Source organism: Oreochromis niloticus, linkage group LG17 (genome assembly GCF_001858045.2).
Source record: "Oreochromis niloticus isolate F11D_XX linkage group LG17, O_niloticus_UMD_NMBU, whole genome shotgun sequence".
NCBI classification, from domain to species: domain Eukaryota; kingdom Metazoa; phylum Chordata; class Actinopteri; order Cichliformes; family Cichlidae; genus Oreochromis; species Oreochromis niloticus.
Window position 1 is genome coordinate 13,090,877 of NC_031981.2, and position 18,194 is coordinate 13,109,070.

Below are 18,194 nucleotides of genomic sequence, written 5' to 3' on the forward strand. Positions count from 1 at the left end.
TATTTTCTTATCAGACTCAGAATTTCTACAGGTATTTTTCTGCTGAGGTAGCAAATGTTTAACACTATGGCTATTCATCTATCCATTATTTATAGTTTCCTTCTAGCCAAATCTTAACCAAAGAGGGTATTCATTAAAAAGTGCATGTCTTTATATGATCTTATATAATATCCTACTTTCTTACAATTTTATGAGAAAGCGAGTTGTATGTTTAGAGTTAAGTTACTTGATCACCTGACTCTCAGATAAACATTCCTAGGGTGGCTTAGCATTAAATCAACTATCTGCCTTTCAAATATTTATGTATTATATGCATACTTTACATTTATTTGTTCTCATGTAAACATGTAAATGTGCATCTATCTCTTATGCTGTCAGTGATTCTCATTCATCACAACAGGTTTTAAGTCAGCAAATAGAAATAAACTGATTTACTTCTTTTTAGCTTACTAGATCTATTTTTTATCTCTGTGTATTGCAGTCACTAAATGCACTTGTTTGTTGATAGTCCTCTGCAAACATTTTTTTTTCATTCTAACTTGAAGTAGTTTGGGCTTCACAATGAAGATGTATTCGCAGGGTTTGTTTTCACATCTGCTGAAGAGGGAAACAGAATTGCAATTACAGGAAACTTGAGTGATAATTCATTTTTCCCCCTATTATCACTGAATGATAGGTTACAATGTGAAAGAAAAAACATGTCATAGAGAAAATTGTATTCTGAGTAGATACAAACTCTCTGGCCACTTCATTGGATAAACCTTGCTAGCATGATAGACGACCTTTTGTTTTCAGAACTGCTTTAATTTTTCATGGCAAAGATTCGAGAAGGTGATGAAATCATTCCTGAGAGATTTTGGTCCATATTGACAATGATAGCATCACACAGTTGCTGACAATTTGCTGGTTGTACTTCCATGATATCAGTCTATGTTCCACCACATCCCAAAGTGCTTCATATCAGATCTGGTGAGTGTGGAGGCCAATGCAGGAAACTCACTGTCATCTACAATAACCAGTTTGAGATGATTTGAGCTTTGTTACATGGTGTGTTATCCTGCTGGAAGCAGCCATCAGAAGATGAATATACTGTAGTGATAAAGGGATGGACAGCAGCAATAGTCAGATAGGGCATGCCATTTAAATAATCCTCAGTTGGTACTACAGGGCCCAAGAGAGTCAAAATGTGCCAACACCTGCCTAAACTGTTCGTACAAGGGCGAATGGCTCCATGCTTTTATGAAGTTTATGCCAAATTCTGACTGTACCATGTAAATGTTTTCAATACTTTTACTGTCCAGTTTTGGTGGGCCAGTGTAAATTGTAGCCAGTCCAGTTTTTAACTGGCAGGAGTTATACCTGATGTGGTTTTCTGCTGCTGCTACAGTCCATTTGCTTCAAGCTTCAATGTGTGCTGTGTGCTCAGAGATTTTCTTCTGCATGCCTTGGTTGTAATGAGCTGTTATTTCAGTTATTGCTCCTACCAGTTCAAAGCAGTCTGGCCATTTTCCTCTGATCTCTGACATCAACAAGCTATTTTCACCCAGAAAACTGGTGCTCACTTGATAGTTTCTCTTTTGGACCATTCTCTATAAACCCTAGAGATGGATGTGCAGAAAATAGCAGCAGATCAGTAGTTTCTGAAGCACTAAGACCTGCCAGCCTCACACCAACAACCATGCTTTATTCAGAATCTTTATAGATCATCTTTCTTCCAGATTCTGATTCCCAGTTTAAACTTCACCTGGTCATCTTGACCATGTCTACATCCCCAAACGTGCTGAGTTGCTGCCATGCGATTGGCTGATTAGATATTTGCATTACCCATCAAGTATACACCTCCATGCAAAAGTATTGAGCCGCCACTAATTTCTTTATATATTACTTCCAAGGAGCTACACTTTTTGGTGGCCATGGTAACAGACCCTCTAAAATATTTACTTTAATGTTGAAGAAGATGGCAAAATAGATTGCAAAATCAAGGAATGTGATAATGGCATGGGGGTAGGCAGAAATGACACGGGAACACAGAGGAAGAATATGAAGTAACATGAAAGGGGTGTGGCATAACAGGAAGGATGAGTGAAGATTGGAATTAGGAAAAGACATGGAGGATGAACTGTCAAAACCACATAAGCTCCGTTACCATGACATCCACACTTTTACCAGCTCACTTTACCGCTTAATCAAAGTCTAGCCTGAGTGATTACATGGCCCTTTTTTTCATGAAAGTGTCACTATTTTAAAAAAGCTCCTAATACTGTGCTCTAGGAATCATTTCTAATTTATTCTCACCAGTCCTGATCTGCCAACCAAAGCTATTATAGGAAAGTCAGGATGATGTGCTGTCAGAAGCCAGAGAAATAGATGTCATCCACAGCAATAAGCCTGTAATAACTACCGTCAAATTATTTTCAGGGACTAAGTAACTTTTCCCTCATCTCCCCATTTGGCCCCTAGCGCCTCTTATGCAGCTTGTAAAATGCTTATTATTAAAATTGCATAACTATGCATATAGCATTTGAGTTGTTGAACTGAGGCAATATATGCCTTTTTGCTTATTAATGTATAAGAAGATTGCAAAATTTCACTCATGCACAAAAGTTAATGACACATGTGGACATATTCTTTCATGGTCATATCTCCAACACACGTCTGCATATACTGTGTACGGTACAGGAGTGGCCATAGTCAGGTGTGGAACATATCATCTGGCATTTTGAGTCGCTTCTTTCCTCAAGAGGATAATTTAGGTGTGTTCGAAATGGGAATGAGAGAATGAGTGGAAAAGGACAAGAGAGGGAATGAGTGCAAAGCAGAAAGAGCACTTGCTTGTGTTTAGGGTGGCTCACAGTAGTTAAAGTGACATTTTGTTGAGATGTGCACTTTCCAAAAAGCCCTGTGGGGGTGCACAGGGCATGCCCAGCCATGTCAGCCTACTCTATGCAGTCACACTGTATCCTGACACTAAGCACACCGGGCAGGCTAGGCCATGCGCCCAAACACATTATACTCTTTCCTATCTAACACTCAAACAAAAACACGCTAATTTTATCATACCTGACACAGATACAATACCCTCTAATCTAACATGAAAATGTCCTCACACAAACTCAATTTTATCTACCGCACTGTAAGATTACATAAATAAGGACCTTTTTTTGCCCTCAGGTAGTCCATCTGGGTACTCATATTTGAACTCTGTTTGTTCCATATACAAATTACATAATGAATGCTCTGTGCTATAAGCAGCCAGCGCCCTGTGTTCTGCATATGACCTACAATGCCTTAGACCTTGGTCAAGCAAATGATTTTAGGCAGGGACTAGGCTGGGTGATGGAGCACGGATGGCTGCAAAGTGATGCAATTGGACAGCACAGTGGTTTTGTGAAAAGACCGAGCAAGAATATTGTCTGATCTGAACTTTGACACTCTTGTTACAGAGTCATCTTGAGTGGATTTAGAGGAGCTGAAAGTCTACACGGTGCTTTCATTCCCAGTGCCACACAGCAGGTAACAGGACTGAATGAAAAACAACGTTGCTTGGTGCAGAGAAACCACAAAACACACATACCTCGCAGACAGAGTTCTATCCTGGGGTGTTATGGGGGGACGGTAAGGGTTGATTCTTTCACACTCTGACAGAGCCACTAATGCTAAAATGTCAGCACGCTGTTGGAGGAGCAGGCAAAAAGAAGCTGCAGAGACAAAGACACAAAGAGAAAGAGATGGGAGGGTTAACATGACAACTAAAAGTCACAAACCTTCTAAAACCAGGTGGGGGTTAATTTTACACCTGCGCTTCAGTGCCCTGCCAACATTAGTATTAAAAAAAACTGTATGCAGAGCCATTGACCTTAAAATTCCAGAAATTAACCGTGAAAGAGAAAAACTCCTCCCAAATCTCCCTCCACATATCCCACAGTGAATGTAAGATTAACTCAACTTTACTTTGTGAACTGCTCCAACTATTTTCTGTCTTAAAGTATGCAAGATGTTTTACGCTACTGTATGTCAGTGGCCAAAGCTAATGTAACCAATTAACTATGGTGGCAAACTGTGACATTAGTGACTGTCAGCAGGTGCCAGTCAAATCGCATTAGGCTTTCTGCTGCTCAAGCTCAAGCGGTTTTATTGGTGGCACTGAACTGGAACATACATTGAAGGCATCAGGTGAACTGTACGGCACAACAAGAAGCAACAAGGCAGGTTCATCCATCACTACAAAAATCACAGAAGCCACAGGACCTGGTCCAGTGCCAGATGGATGTGCTGCGCCGTGCTGTCAACAAGAGCAGTTATTTCCAATTGATGAGAAATAAAGCCCAACTTACTGGAAGATGGATATTATGCAAGGTGATCTCAATCTTAGTATGATAAATGGTGATACCATGAGAACAAGCTTTACATTAATGAAAAAGTAGGTTCTGTTTCAAATAGGCTTTGCACACTTATGCCGTGTAGTGAAGCAGCTCAAATAGACAGGGCTCCAGAGTTGAAGCATTTTATTTGCATACGTGACTGAAAACTGATATCGAAATGAGAAAAAATATTTGGGTGCACCAGTGCAACTAACTGAGTTTAATACAGGGATGGTCCCCAAACCAGATACGGACTTGGAAATGCATCTAAATTATTAAGAACCATGGCTTTTTTTAAGTTTTAAGACTTTTTTTTAATCTGTACTTGAGGAGACAGGGGAGTGAGATTAGTAGAGCGGAAAACTTGATTTTGGTGTAATTGTCATTGCACAAGGGGCTTCTCCTCTCTATCATCCTCTTCTGTGCTCTCTTTGTCAGTGTTTGCCTAAAGGAAGGGCTGAGCACACACAAACACACACACAGCCTCTCACACACAGTTACAAGAGGTCATGAAGAAGATAAGTAGAAAAAGAGTTTTACCAAGGTGATAAACACCTGATCATCACCTTCACAGATGAAAAGCCATTTTTAAGATTATTTTCCATATATCTGTTCAATGAGCATAAATTGCGGGAGAGTTTTCACATTCTTTGTTTGAAATCGCTTGCACAGTATAAACTTTGTTTATGAAGTAAAGGCAACTTCCTGCATTGGATGACCACACCAATGTGAGGAGCTGCAACATGCAACAAGCTACTGCAAATGTCAACATGATCAAAAGGCCAAAAATAATAATCAGGAAAAACAAAAAGACTGCTGTTCAGCCTTGCTGCTTTAACCGCACAACTATCCATAATCACAGTTATGTGTGTAGCCACTCCCAAGGGCCCATATTGAGCCAGGAATATCCCTATTAGGTCCCAAATACATATTTTAATTTAAAAAATAGGTTTATGTTTACAAAGTATAATAATGATGATATCACATTTGATTATGTTTCATTCGTCTTTGTGAATCCTTGCTGTTTTTTCACCTGTGTGCTGCGCTCCTTTTACACAGGTGTGACCCAAATAATTAAGCCAATAAATACTATGTGATCGCATGCTGTGTCTGTAAGTTCAGCTTAACTCTAAAATGCTTGGGTCACAAATCAAAATCTGCCTTAAAAATGGTTTTACGGTGCAGCCAAAGATTTATTCAGGATCTGGTTGTCTGTTAGACTATTTGTTTGACGATACAAACCATATAAATTGCTGTCAACTACAACTCTGTCTGTTAAAATGTTAAGCTAAGAGCAAAGATAGGAAACATGGCCAAGACATTATAACCCGTTTGCATAAAGTACTGTGTAACAACGAAAAAAAATGGTGCTACAGGATATTCTCTGTTGGGCTGTTTCTTTTTTTGGCCAGTCTGGGATCAAAATTAAAACGGCAAACTGCAGATTCTTGGTCTGAAGCCAAGCTATGGTCAAACATTTCTTTTGCTCCATTCCATTACATCACAGCTGGCACAGCTGATATGCCGGCTTGAGCTTTGTGGTATGGAGAAATGATTTACAGTGTCAAAAAGATCCAAGAAATTGACATAAATGCTATCATTTTCACTGGCCTTGTTGGAGGGAGAAAGACTCCTTAAAGTCCAGCTACAAGGAAAAAGGGCACAAATGAAGGCTGTAATTTAATGCATTTTCAGCTAAGCCTAAGAAAGTTCCTCAATACTAGTAATGACTGTTGCTAGCAAGTGGCAGGTTCAGCCTCTGAGTGCTTCGAGCCTCAGAAGGGCACAGTGATAGGTCAGAGTAAGCTAATTTAATGTAGATTATCAAAAATGCACAGTGCAATCTATAATTTCACACTGGGAAAGAAGCTGGTGAGTCATTAGGTTATTGATGGCTTTCATTATCACAAAGAGCACACTGTGAAACAGACAGGTGGTCAGTTAATTGAATTACAACCATAAATAAAATACGTTAGGTGTTGTGTCACAACGTTGCACCGGAACAGCTTCAATGCACCTTCCTCCAAAGGATATTTTTTCATTTTTAAAGATAGTGGTACAGAGCTCTTTGAAACACGTTGGTCTAAAGTCTTGCATACATGTCAGATCAGATTCACCTCATTTCCATACTGTTATACATTATCATCAGTGTTGATATATATCTATATATTAGAGCAGAAATACTTCAAAGGGTATGGTGACTCAGACTGACTTTGTATTCATGAAACCAAGCCTTTCTTCTAAGGATACAAGGGGCACACGAACAATACCAGATCCACTCATTACAAAAGTCAAAGGTTCAGGAATTATCTTACATTTCTTGCCTTCTATATGTGTCAGAAAACTCCCCTTGCTGTGTGGTGATTGGACAGAAAAAAAACCCTATCCTTCCGTGTTATTTTATAGAAGCTGGAAAAAATTGCTTTTCGAATAAAGATCTACTGCTTGCTTTGATCTTGCCAATGAGTGTGCGATCTGTCTGCCATTTCAAACAGCTTTCTGCTCATAAGTCCATCAAAATCCAACAAAATGTCTTTCTTGCCCAAGAACATTAAGAACTCATTAGGCCGAGCATGATTCAGCTAAATACATCCCAGCCTTCTGTCCAAAGAAAAGGGGAGGGGGAGGAGAACTTGCATTCCTTAAATCCTGTCTGTAACAAGAGTAATAATACCAGTAGAAGCTGTTTTACCCCCCAGTGCTGCGAAATTTGCATATCTTTATGTTTGTGAGTTTGCTGTCTTTCTGAGAACCTGTTTTGCAAATGTTACTGCTGTACCTCAAAAAACATGTGCCTCAGATTTTTTACTATCATGTAAAAGCAAACAAACAAACAAAAGAAAGTGCATTTTTAAAGCCATTACCAACATGGACAAAAAAGAAAAAAACTAAAATTCTCTGTAATGGAATAGACAAAGCGTATGTTTTTAAGTGAGACCTTCTACTGTACTGAAAAGAAGAGGGAATTATTTCCTGCCAGATATAAAAATCCCAAATACACTTTTGGTTAAAGAAATACAATTTAACAACCTTTAAAAGCAGTTTTTAAAAGGAGAAAATAGTCATAAAAATAATAAAAAATTGTTACTTATTTAAATTATCCTTTTTACGACAGCATAAATAATAGTGTTATCTTGGGATCATCATGAAAAGTTTCACATTCATATTTTAGCTGTTGTGAAACTGCAAAAATGTGAGGGAAAAGTAAACATTCAGCTCTGCATTTCATGAGGCTGTAAACAACTTGACTAACCTGTAAAATGAAATCAAATGGAAAAGGACAAATCTTCACTATATGCTTTTAAAGTTTGCTGGACCTAACAGAACCGGCAAAGAAAAATATAACCTCACATTCAGTGTTAAATGCTGTGCAAGGACGTCGGTGGACTATGGCAAACATTTTAAATTTAATGGAAACTGTTTGATAGGTCAAGAAGCACTATCAACTGTAACTACATTGCTGACCAAGAATGTCCAATTTGTGCATCTTCTTCTTATTTTTCTTTATATGTGAGCCAGAGGTGTACACGCCACACACCGGCACGCTCACAGACTCATAGTGTGAGGCTCCAGAGACCCAGAATGCCCTTTCTCGCTCCTTCTTTTTTTAATCCTGGCAATTAGCGAGAAATAATTAATGATAAAAAATGAAAAAGTTGAGGGCAGAGAGCCTTGAAGATAGAGTTCTGCACCGTAAGCATTCAATTCCCCCTCTCAAGGTCCTCAAGGTCCACTGCTCTCTGGCTGTGATCCTTATACAGCTACTGGGAGAGACTGGAACAAAGGCCTCTTTGATATCTGCCCACCCTCTCTCACTCAATTTTATACTCTCTCTGCATCTAATACACTCTTTTCTTGTTTGCTTGATTGTGCTGGCATAAAACCCCAACCCTACGCACCCATGATTTCACTCTCCCTCTCAACAACAAGGTTGCAGTATGCCTGCTAAGTGTCCATTTGAAAATATTGCAAAGGTTACACCAGACATCTGCTGCTCCACCCAGATAAGACTTTGTTTGATCGCCTCCCTGTGAAATTAATAAGAACAGCCATTAACAATCTGGTAGAAATAGGAAGTTGGTACACGTGCAGCTGTGAAGAGATGGGTGATGTAGCTGAACCTTGATAATGCAGCGCAGCAATGGAGCCATAAGTAGGGGGAGAACTGGGGAGGTCGTGACCTTGTGAAGTCACTTCAGAGCTACATTCAAGCGTAATGTGGACTTGTGATCAGAGTGAAACTGCACGCACATGCATATGCATGCGCGGTCTGAAGAGACTGAAGAGAGAGTGATTAGGAAAAAGAGGGAAGGAAGAAAAAAACATTCCTGAGCACTTCTGCCCCCTGGTGGCAGTTTGCAGTAGCATCTTGCTGTACTATGCAAAGAAGGCTGTAAGAGAGTTACAGTAGAAGGGGGACTTCTGCGAAAATAGTCTAGGGGTTTCTGCTTATTGCACCACCTCAGCCTCCCGAAGGGTGGCTTTGATCTTTGCATACATTTAAATTCCAAAGAGGCAAAAAATACTGAGGCATGATAGAGCTCATTCATTCATAAATGCAGCTACTGGGATTAGATCTGGAATTACAGAAAGAGCAGACATCATTTCATAATACTCTTCAAGCGAATTGTATTTCATTTACTGGATATTTTAAACACTCATTTCAGACTTTGAATACAGCCTTCACTGTGGTGGTTTTATTTGCCACTAGCACAGATAATTAAGTAAAATTCTGAATTACACAGACGCACCAGGTCTTATTAGCATCATGTTAGACAAATCTGTTTGTTTAATCCTGCACAAACGGCTGCGCACTTTACGTTGTGAGCACATAAATTTGATTGATGATTCTTGAGCTCCAAAAAGCAGAGTTAACAAGGACCGGATTATAATTGCACAGAAAAGCTAGACAAGCCTGCAGACAGGCGTTTGATCTGATGAATGTGACTGAACCCTGCATCTGTAGTTTATCTCTTTGGCCAGCAGATGGCATCAGCAGTTAGTGCAGTGTGCTGTGGCGCAGTACAACCACCCCCGTTTTCTGTCCTTTAGGGCAGCGGCTGCAGTGAAGCAACTACAATTTGGCAATCTGGTTGTAGCAAATAGCTCGCTTCCTTATTTTGATCAGACACCCGGGGGGTCTAGATTTGTAGAATACGCTACAATTTCTGGCACTTTTGCACTGCTGGCCTCACTCCTCTCAAGTTTTCACCAAATTCTGCTCGATGTTTAAGCCCCTTTGAACTGTACATCCTCCCACATGCTGACATACACACACGAATACTTACCCTTTACAAAGTGTCTTTGACCCAGCAGCACGGCAGATGTTTGCATGTGAAACAGACAGAAAGAAAGAAAGCAGTAGATCATTAATACACATGCTAAGGAGCATGGTAAAACTTGTCTGGAGAATCAATAGAAACATCAGAAGGAGGAAGAGGATGATTAGATATTGACTGAGGTAATGGGGTGAGGTGAGAAAAAAAATTGCAGTTAGCCAACTGGTGTTTTCATCTTGCAGCTCTAATATGGCCTGTCTAAATGGGTGAGAAACTTTTATCTGTTAATATCCATTTAATGTACACAGAGTGTCACTGTGGGAATTAGGAGACTAGGAAATATTACGTGTGACAGAATTACAAGTACCGTATAAAATGGGTTTATAGAGGTTTAACATTATAAGCATAAATCTGATGGTTTAACACCTAATTCACCACGTTGGTTAAACACAATACTGATCTGTTGGGGTTTCTTCAGAGCACTAAGGACAAGCTCTCATTTCCTTGATTCATAACAGGCTTTGGGATGTAAATGTTTATATTTAAGCTCAATCTGTGATTCTGGGTTCAGTTATGAAGTGAATTCACGAGTAACACCAGTGAATCGAAAACACTGTTGAGTCACGGGAACACAATTTCTGAGCCAAAACGGTTGTTTACAGTAACAATAACAATGTGTCGTTTATTCCACAAAGAAAATCATAAAAACAACTGAACCATTTTAAAGTTGTAAAGCTCATTACATTAACATCGAGTGCAAAGTTGATGTGACCCTGCTATCAATAAATGGCCGTATTATATGCCAAACACAGTCAACTACGTTGATATCAACCCATATCAGTGTTCTGCTGATGTAATATTGTTTAGTCCTTTCATGAAAGGAAAATTGCCAGGACTGTGATATTTTTTTTCTAGTTTTGCTTTTAACTTACCCAGGCTTTAATTCAGTTTTGTTTAGCAAATGGCCAAAAACTTAAAAATAAATAAATAAAACAGTGTTAGTTAAACACTGAGTGTTTGTCTTAACTACATGCAAACCAATTGTGCTTACATGGGTAGTCACTCCCCAAAGGCTCATTCTGAGCTAGGAAAACACCTGCTTAACACATGTGCCAACTGGTTATCCTGTTCACACACAGGAAACTCAAGGAATTTGAAAGAAAAAGTTCAAGAGGAAAAAGCTATGCATTTTATAATGATTATATGAAAACTGAGATATATATTATCTTCACAGACCACAGCAAGCACTACAGGCTTCCAAACCCACTGTGTTGTTTCAATATGGACATCAGAATTGAGGTTTTCAATTGCCATGTACTACATTTGAGGCCAGCCTAGGGTAAAAAAGCATACCTGCAAACCAAGCTTAAGCCTGTTGAAAGTCCACATACCATAGTTATAAAAAATGCAATGGCACCAAGGCCATGGAAACAATTTCCTATGGTACCATGCTGCTCTCCCACGACACTGCATGTTTAAACGTACAACAAACCAATATGACCATACATACAGTATAATACTAGTCAGTTTCTTCATTTTTAGAAATTGATAAATTGAGGAATGTAAAGCTTTACAATATCAGAAAGGTAGTATGTATGGCTAGAGTAAATGGTATCTCTCCTTTATATTTCCCTAATTCCTTCTCTCACCCAAACCGGTCGCAGCGGATGGCCGCCCCTCCCTGAGCCTGGTTCTGCCGGAGGTTTCTTCCTGTTAAAAGGGAGTTTTTCCTTCCCACTGTTGCCAAAGTGCTTGCTCATAGGGGGTCATTTGATTGTTGGGTTTTGTCTGTATGTATTATTGTAGGGTCTACCTACAATATAAAGCGCGTTGAGGCGACTGTTGTTGTGATTTGGCACTATATAAATAAAATTGAATTGAATTGAATAATGCTGACCCTTTATTGCCAAGTCTGTTAACATCCTCAACATACCTGAAATTTACACATCCTGACTAGGAAGTATGACACTGCCAGTCACCTAGAAATTATAAATAAATACAAAAAAGGCAAATATTCGTGGCAATCGCTTACATAATACTGAACTGACCTCTGTTCTGCGAAAACGTACAAAACATTTCTAACTTGCAGTGAATGATTGTTCCATGACACAACATGCAGCTACGGCAAGCTTTTATTTTGGTAGCAGTGACGTTAGCTATAGCTAGTCCATTGACACCAACCAATGCGAGATAAAAAAAAAACAAAACAAAACCGACAAGTACGCCATTTAAACAGCATTTAGTTAGTTTAAATGCTGGTGTAAGTTAACGTTTCATGACGACCTATTCGTGAATTAATTCGTAGCATTTTTTACCATTTGATTTGCTCCTTGTTTGCAATCTTTCTCAGTAGCTCACTACGTAGACTTTATGACACAGGTGTCGAACTCCAGGCCTCGAGGGCCGGTGTCCTGCAGGTTTTAGAGTTGTCCTTGATCCAACACAGCTGATTTAATGGCTAAATGACCTCCTCAACATGTCTTGAAGTTCTCCAGAGGCCTGTTAATGAACTAATCATTTGATTCAGGTGTGTTGACCCAGGGTGAGATCTAAAACCTGCAGGACACCGGCCATAGAGGCCTGGAGTTCGACACCCCTGCTTTATGATAATGGAACTGGAGAAACAACAGGTGTGGTTTATCACACAATTAAGGAATTAAATTAGAATCCAGTCAGGTTGTGGACAATGCTTATTTACATTTTCTGAAGCAAGATTATTTAATGGTTATGTATAAAACTTAAATATATTGTGAAGGCTTAAAAATCAGAGTGGGTAGTTAAATTTATCGTCATTGTGCCTGTTTGGCAGGGGCCTGTATTTCAGTCGCATACAACAAATTTAATTTGAAACGTACACATCCGGGTCACGTTACAAACGTAAGATACAAGACAACATACTCCCAGCGCACTTTTAGTTTAAAAAAATGAGATGTAAAGTTACTGCGAATTATTTAATGTACAATATTAAAACATTATTTTATTATTTTATTATTTCTCTTTTTTCTCTGTACTTAAAAGGTTAGTATTTAGTTAGTTTAAATAAAGGACTGTGCCATCATCACTGTGATGACGACCTTAATTATTTAAATTGCACCCAAATAGAGTTAACAGCCTATGATTCTTATAAAAATCATAATTTTAACTGCAATACAATGCCCATTGTAAGGGTGACCCATGCAGGATGGATACTCAGGGGTAAAAATAAATAAATAAAATAAAAAGTCCCTCACCTGTTGATCCACTTATCTATCTACTAACATATTTCTCAGATGTAGTTTCCAGTGTTGAAAGGCATGCACCACGCCTGCATCACTCTTCGTCAAGTCATTTGGGCACATCTTGTGTTACTCACGCTGGTGCATCCTCAGTCAGGGACAAATTCATTAAAAATGACCACACAGTAGAGAACATCATGCATCAGTCCATTAGGGTTCTTTCAACAGTCTAGCTAATAACAGCTCTTTTAGAAACAGTTAAGTGAAAATTTGTAGCACTGCTGAGGGGAAAGAGCTTCAGTTCATGTGAATCCCATCAAGTGTAGGATTGACACTGAGGAGGTCACCTTGAGAAAGGAAGGATTTATAGGAGGAAACCGGATCAAAGGAATACCACAACAAACTTTGAGAAACTGTTTGGCAAACTAGTCAAAGAAAGAAAGAGGTACGCTACATCTGAAGCCAGTTAACGTTAGAAGTGACTTTAAAGTGTAGACTGGTGGAATAATCACAGTCTTCTTGGTGGAATGACTAACTCATAAAATTGGTTAAATGTTTCAGAAGCCTATTGCTGTCATGTCCATCACAAAATGGTCTGAGGGAAGTACAGAGGAGGCGCTTTTACAACAGCAAAAACAGGGTGGTGGACTGGATACGGATATGCTGTTCAAAGCATCAATTTATCTGTAAGTGGTAATGAGTATTAACTTCGTAGAAATCACTTGTATTAGTTGTTTTAACGATAGAAAAATAAAGAGGTGCCCTAGGGGAATAGTACCTACTTTTCATGAAAACACAAAAGTAAACGTATTTGAAAACGAACACGAGCTTTCATAAAAACCACAATACAGGAAGGGTTTGGGCTTGTTAAAGCTTTATTTATAAGCAATGAAATTCATTCATCCATCCTCTTTTGCTTATCTAATTCACTGGTGCAGGGGAGTTGGAGACTATCTCAGCTGCCGTAGGGGAAGTACATCCCGGACAGAGAGACAGACACCCATTCACACTCGCATTCACACCTACAGCCAATTTAGAATCGTCAATTAACCTAACCTCATTATCTATATGTCTTTGTACTGCAGGATGAAGCTGGAGTGCCCAGAGAAAACCCAGTAAACATGAAGAGAATGTGCAAACTCTACACAGAAAGAGTCTGGCCAGATGGTGGATATGGACCCAGGGCCTTCTTGCTGTCAAGCAACAGTGCTACAACTGTAACAATTTCATAATGGGTTAGTTACTTCTGTGATCTGTTTGGTTAGTGGTTATTAATAAAGATGACATTATTTGAGATGGGGTAGGGTTACTTGAAAGGCTATATGGCTAATTTGAAGGAAAAGTCAGGGAGAAATCTTATGAAAAAAAGCTGAAGACATATGAGATCAGGCAGTGCTAAATAGTAAAGGTTTGATAATTAGGTCTTCTGTCTAATTTTGTGACAGGTTATGTAATCACATGACAAACACATCTCAAACATGACAGTTTTGCATTGGGCTTAAATGAGCTTAAATAACAGCAGCCAAATTGTTCTGTGGGAAATTATGTCATATTAGGGTTATGATGGTGACTTGCCGGGTTTGGTGTACACCCCTTCAAGTGTGAATAAAGTTTAATTTGGGATCCCAGAAAGTAGATTTTATTCGTCTTTGGGTGCAGCGTTTCCAGTGGGAAAATGTATTTCATCACTCATCCAAGTGATTTCTTTATAAGGCCGGGGAAACCTGCAGTCAGCTGAGACTCAAGAAGTCACTTGGATGAGTGATGACACAGTGAAAACAATGCATCCATATGAACAAAAGCAACATTTCTGGGATTTCTTTACTTGGATTATTTATCACGCATCAAGACATTTAATTTGACATGGTAAAATAAAAAGATTAGCTAGAGCATGACAGCAGTAACTAACACATCATTGTCTTCTTTTCTGGGGGGGTTTGCATTGAGTTTGGCAATAATGGCTGTAACTGCTTTGGGTTTTGGCAGTTACATTTAGCACTGTTTGTAGTCTTAGAGTGTATGTTTTAACAAATTTATTTTGTGCATTCAATTATTTCTTTATGTTTTTTTTCCTTTATTAAAGCTATAACATGAATGCAGCATCACCACCCATGTGCCAGTGTGCATGGGAGCAGCCAGATCTCACGAGGTTGGAGAGTGCACGTGAGCACGTGCCTGTATGTGAGCGGTGGTGCACGGTGGGTCCGCATTGAAAAGGGGGGAGGGGTGCACGCGGCGCTGCATGTCACTTGATCTCGAACATCAGAGCAGATAGATATAGCTAAAGCGATTAAATGAGAGGAGCGCCTTGCGTCACTGGCAAGGTGGCTGCCCTGGATATGTGAATGGATTAAGAAGGGAACTTGAGTGCATGAATGGACAATGAATGAATATCACAAAATTTTATACCCTCTTTAATAAATCTAAATCTTCCAGTACGCACAGAGTACCCTCAAACTGATATGAAGATATTCAATGTTCTTTTTGCAGTCCTCCAGACTCCCTGACATTAAAAGTAAAATCCTGATTATAAAGTTTAAATTAAAAGCAGCAGCGCTCTGGGCTCAGAGTACAAGATGTCAAAGAAATGATCTACTGTATGGATCATTCATACAGAGCGAGTCGCCAAAATTTTGATGACTAACCAAAACCCAGATCCCCGCAGACCTCAAGGTTTACAACCTAACTTGAGATTAGTGAGTTTGTGTTGTACTGTTAAAGCATTTCTGGTTTTTGGGCTTTAAACATTTCTTTCTTATGGTGGGAGAAGTGATGGTTAATGGGACCAGCATTTGTTCATTCACATTTTATTGACTTTGTGTGTTTTTTATGCATTTTTTTTAAAATAGAGGTTGTTTGGAGTCCAATTCATGCACTGAATCAAGTCATTTTTGCTCCTCCAATATTCAAGTTGAGTTATTATGATTTTCCTCATTTTTTGTCACACCACATATGTGAGCACGTGCTCATCAGCTGCCCATTACAGTAAATATCTAAAGCCAATCACGTGGCAAAAGCTCAAAGCATTTAGGCATGTAGATGTGGTGAAGTTCAAACTGAGAATCAGAATGTGGAAGAAAGGTGATGTTGAACATGAAATCATTGTTAGTGCCATACGGGCTGGCCTGAATATTTCAGAAACTACTGATCCACTGATTTCCCCACACAGCTGCTGGGGGTGTAATGGTGTGGAGGATATTTTCTTTGGACCCCTTATTATAAATTAAGCATCATTTAAATGCCATAGCCTACCTGAGGATTGTTGCTAAATACAGTGTCTGCTGATGAAAGCTTCCAACTGATTAATACGCCTTGTCACAAAGCTCAGATGATCTCATACTAGTTTCTTTGACAATGAATTCACTGCACTCAAATGGCCTCTACAGTCACCAGATCCCAGTCTAATAGAGCACCTTTGGGATGTGGTGCAACAAGACCTTCTTGTCATGGATGTGCAGCCGCAAATCTGCAGCAACTGTTTGATGCTATCATGTCAGTATGGACAAAAATATTTCCAGTACATTGTTGAATATATGCTATTAAGAATGAAGGCGGGTTCATTCAGCAAGCTGTACTTAATAAAGTGGCCAGTGAATGTATGTTTTGCATATACTGTACATTTAGGTCTCCCTTCGCTGGTCTTGGGTCTCACCAAAACGTAAGGTTGGGGTTATGTCAGTGGGTCTTACAAGCAACCCCTACAAACTAAAGTTCAGCTCAATTTCAGAGGTTTTTTTTTTCTGTCTTTTGCTCTTTATGATCCCATAAAGAGCCAAGGGATGGGAGGGGGTGTTTTTAATATGGTCATTTCAGCTGACTTTGAGTACACATGCCCCACCTGCCTTCTATTTGTGAGGCTCATTGAATTAGAACAACACTGGTTTGGAGTTGACAATGGAGTTAAAATGAATTGTTTCATAAAGCGGATAAACTGATAAACTGTCCACAGCTACTCTAGTACAACCTAAGAATAAAAAGACAGAGCTGGAAATTAACATAAAAGCCCCCTTTAAGGCCACCCTCCCTTTAGGCCCTCTTTCTTCTGCCCCTTATGGGTGGGGCCGCTGTGCTCACAGCTAGAGCTATGTGTCAGAAATGGTCATTTATGGGATATTCCCTCTCAATGACATCATACAGAGCCAAGAGTAGAATAAACCATATAAAGCGAACGTTTAGAGGGATCTGACGCCAGAGCTTTAGATTAAATTTTGACCATTTTTGCTGTGATACGGGCATCCACCCATGTGATGTAAATGTGACAGAAAAACAAACATACAATCTTCATGTTCATAATAATTGTTACTTTCACTCACGCAATATTAGTGGCATCGCTCATTGAAATACCACTTGGAAAAAAACAGACAGATAACAACAAATGTAGCATATGAATATATTTAAAACAGTAGAATACAAAAACAGAAATATGAAAAATATTTATTTCATTTATATATATATAGATAGATATATAGATATATAAAATGTAAGTAAATATATAATCCTCAAATATATAAAACAAACACAATTTTTAATGTTATGTAGATATAAAGACCTCTTTTATTTACTTATTGTAGCTTCTCGGGTTCACTGCAGAAGATTATACAGAAAAATAGAGGTTGTATCAAAGAGGAAAATAACCCCAGTGTATCACATTGTATCCTGGAAATGCGACAAAAGCTGCAAACAGTGCGTTGCTTCCAAAAGGTGGGCATTGACCAAATAATTTTTAAAAAAAAATCTTAATTTCTTATCTTGGGACTCCACAAGAAAGCCAAGAGAAGGGTGTGTGTGTGTGTGTGTGTGTGTGTGTGTGTGTGTGTCCAGCGAGGGTCAGAATATGGATTATTTGAACGAAATAGACGTCGAAAACAGCCCCTTCCAACTACCCCTTACCCCAACCTCCTCCCTCCCCCAGCTTGGGGTCTGAATTAATGTGCTTCTATTTTTGGTTCTCCCGTGTTTCCAGGGGAAACCTAATGACGCAATGACGTCAATGCAGGTCACCAGCAAGAAGCAGACTGGAGGAATTGAGTGGCTTCCATTAGAGGTTTTGCAGCATTTTCCGGAGAGGAGGGAGGAGGACCAAAATGGATTAAGATTAAGAAATGCACAGAAATAAAAATAAATGTAGAGCGAAAATGAATGGGAGGCAATGCGACTGACGTCTGGCGAGAGAAATGACGGAGGGAGGGCGAGAGGGGGGTGGAGGGAGGAGGAGGAGGAGGAAGGATGGAGGGGGGGGGGGGGGGGGCTACTGCTGCATATCAATGGGTGCCGTTCAAATTCCCAGGGATTATTGGAGGGAAAAAAGAAGGGGGGGCGGGAGGGCGAGAGAAAAATGA

General features: G+C 39.4%; 1 long non-coding RNA gene across 1 annotated transcript in view; it reads right to left on the reverse strand.

Annotated features, from left to right (window-relative positions):
• LOC102076830 (uncharacterized) overlaps nt 1-12,052 on the reverse strand; it is a 79,633-nt gene extending 67,581 nt beyond the window's left edge. Inside the window, exons 1-3 of the long non-coding RNA XR_266124.4 lie at nt 11,956-12,052; nt 9,650-9,663; nt 3,575-3,698 (exon numbers count right to left, since the gene is read on the reverse strand). This is a non-coding gene — a long non-coding RNA (uncharacterized LOC102076830). The remainder of the gene's footprint in view (nt 1-3,574; nt 3,699-9,649; nt 9,664-11,955) is intronic.
• Between the last annotated feature and the right edge of the window lie 6,142 nt (nt 12,053-18,194).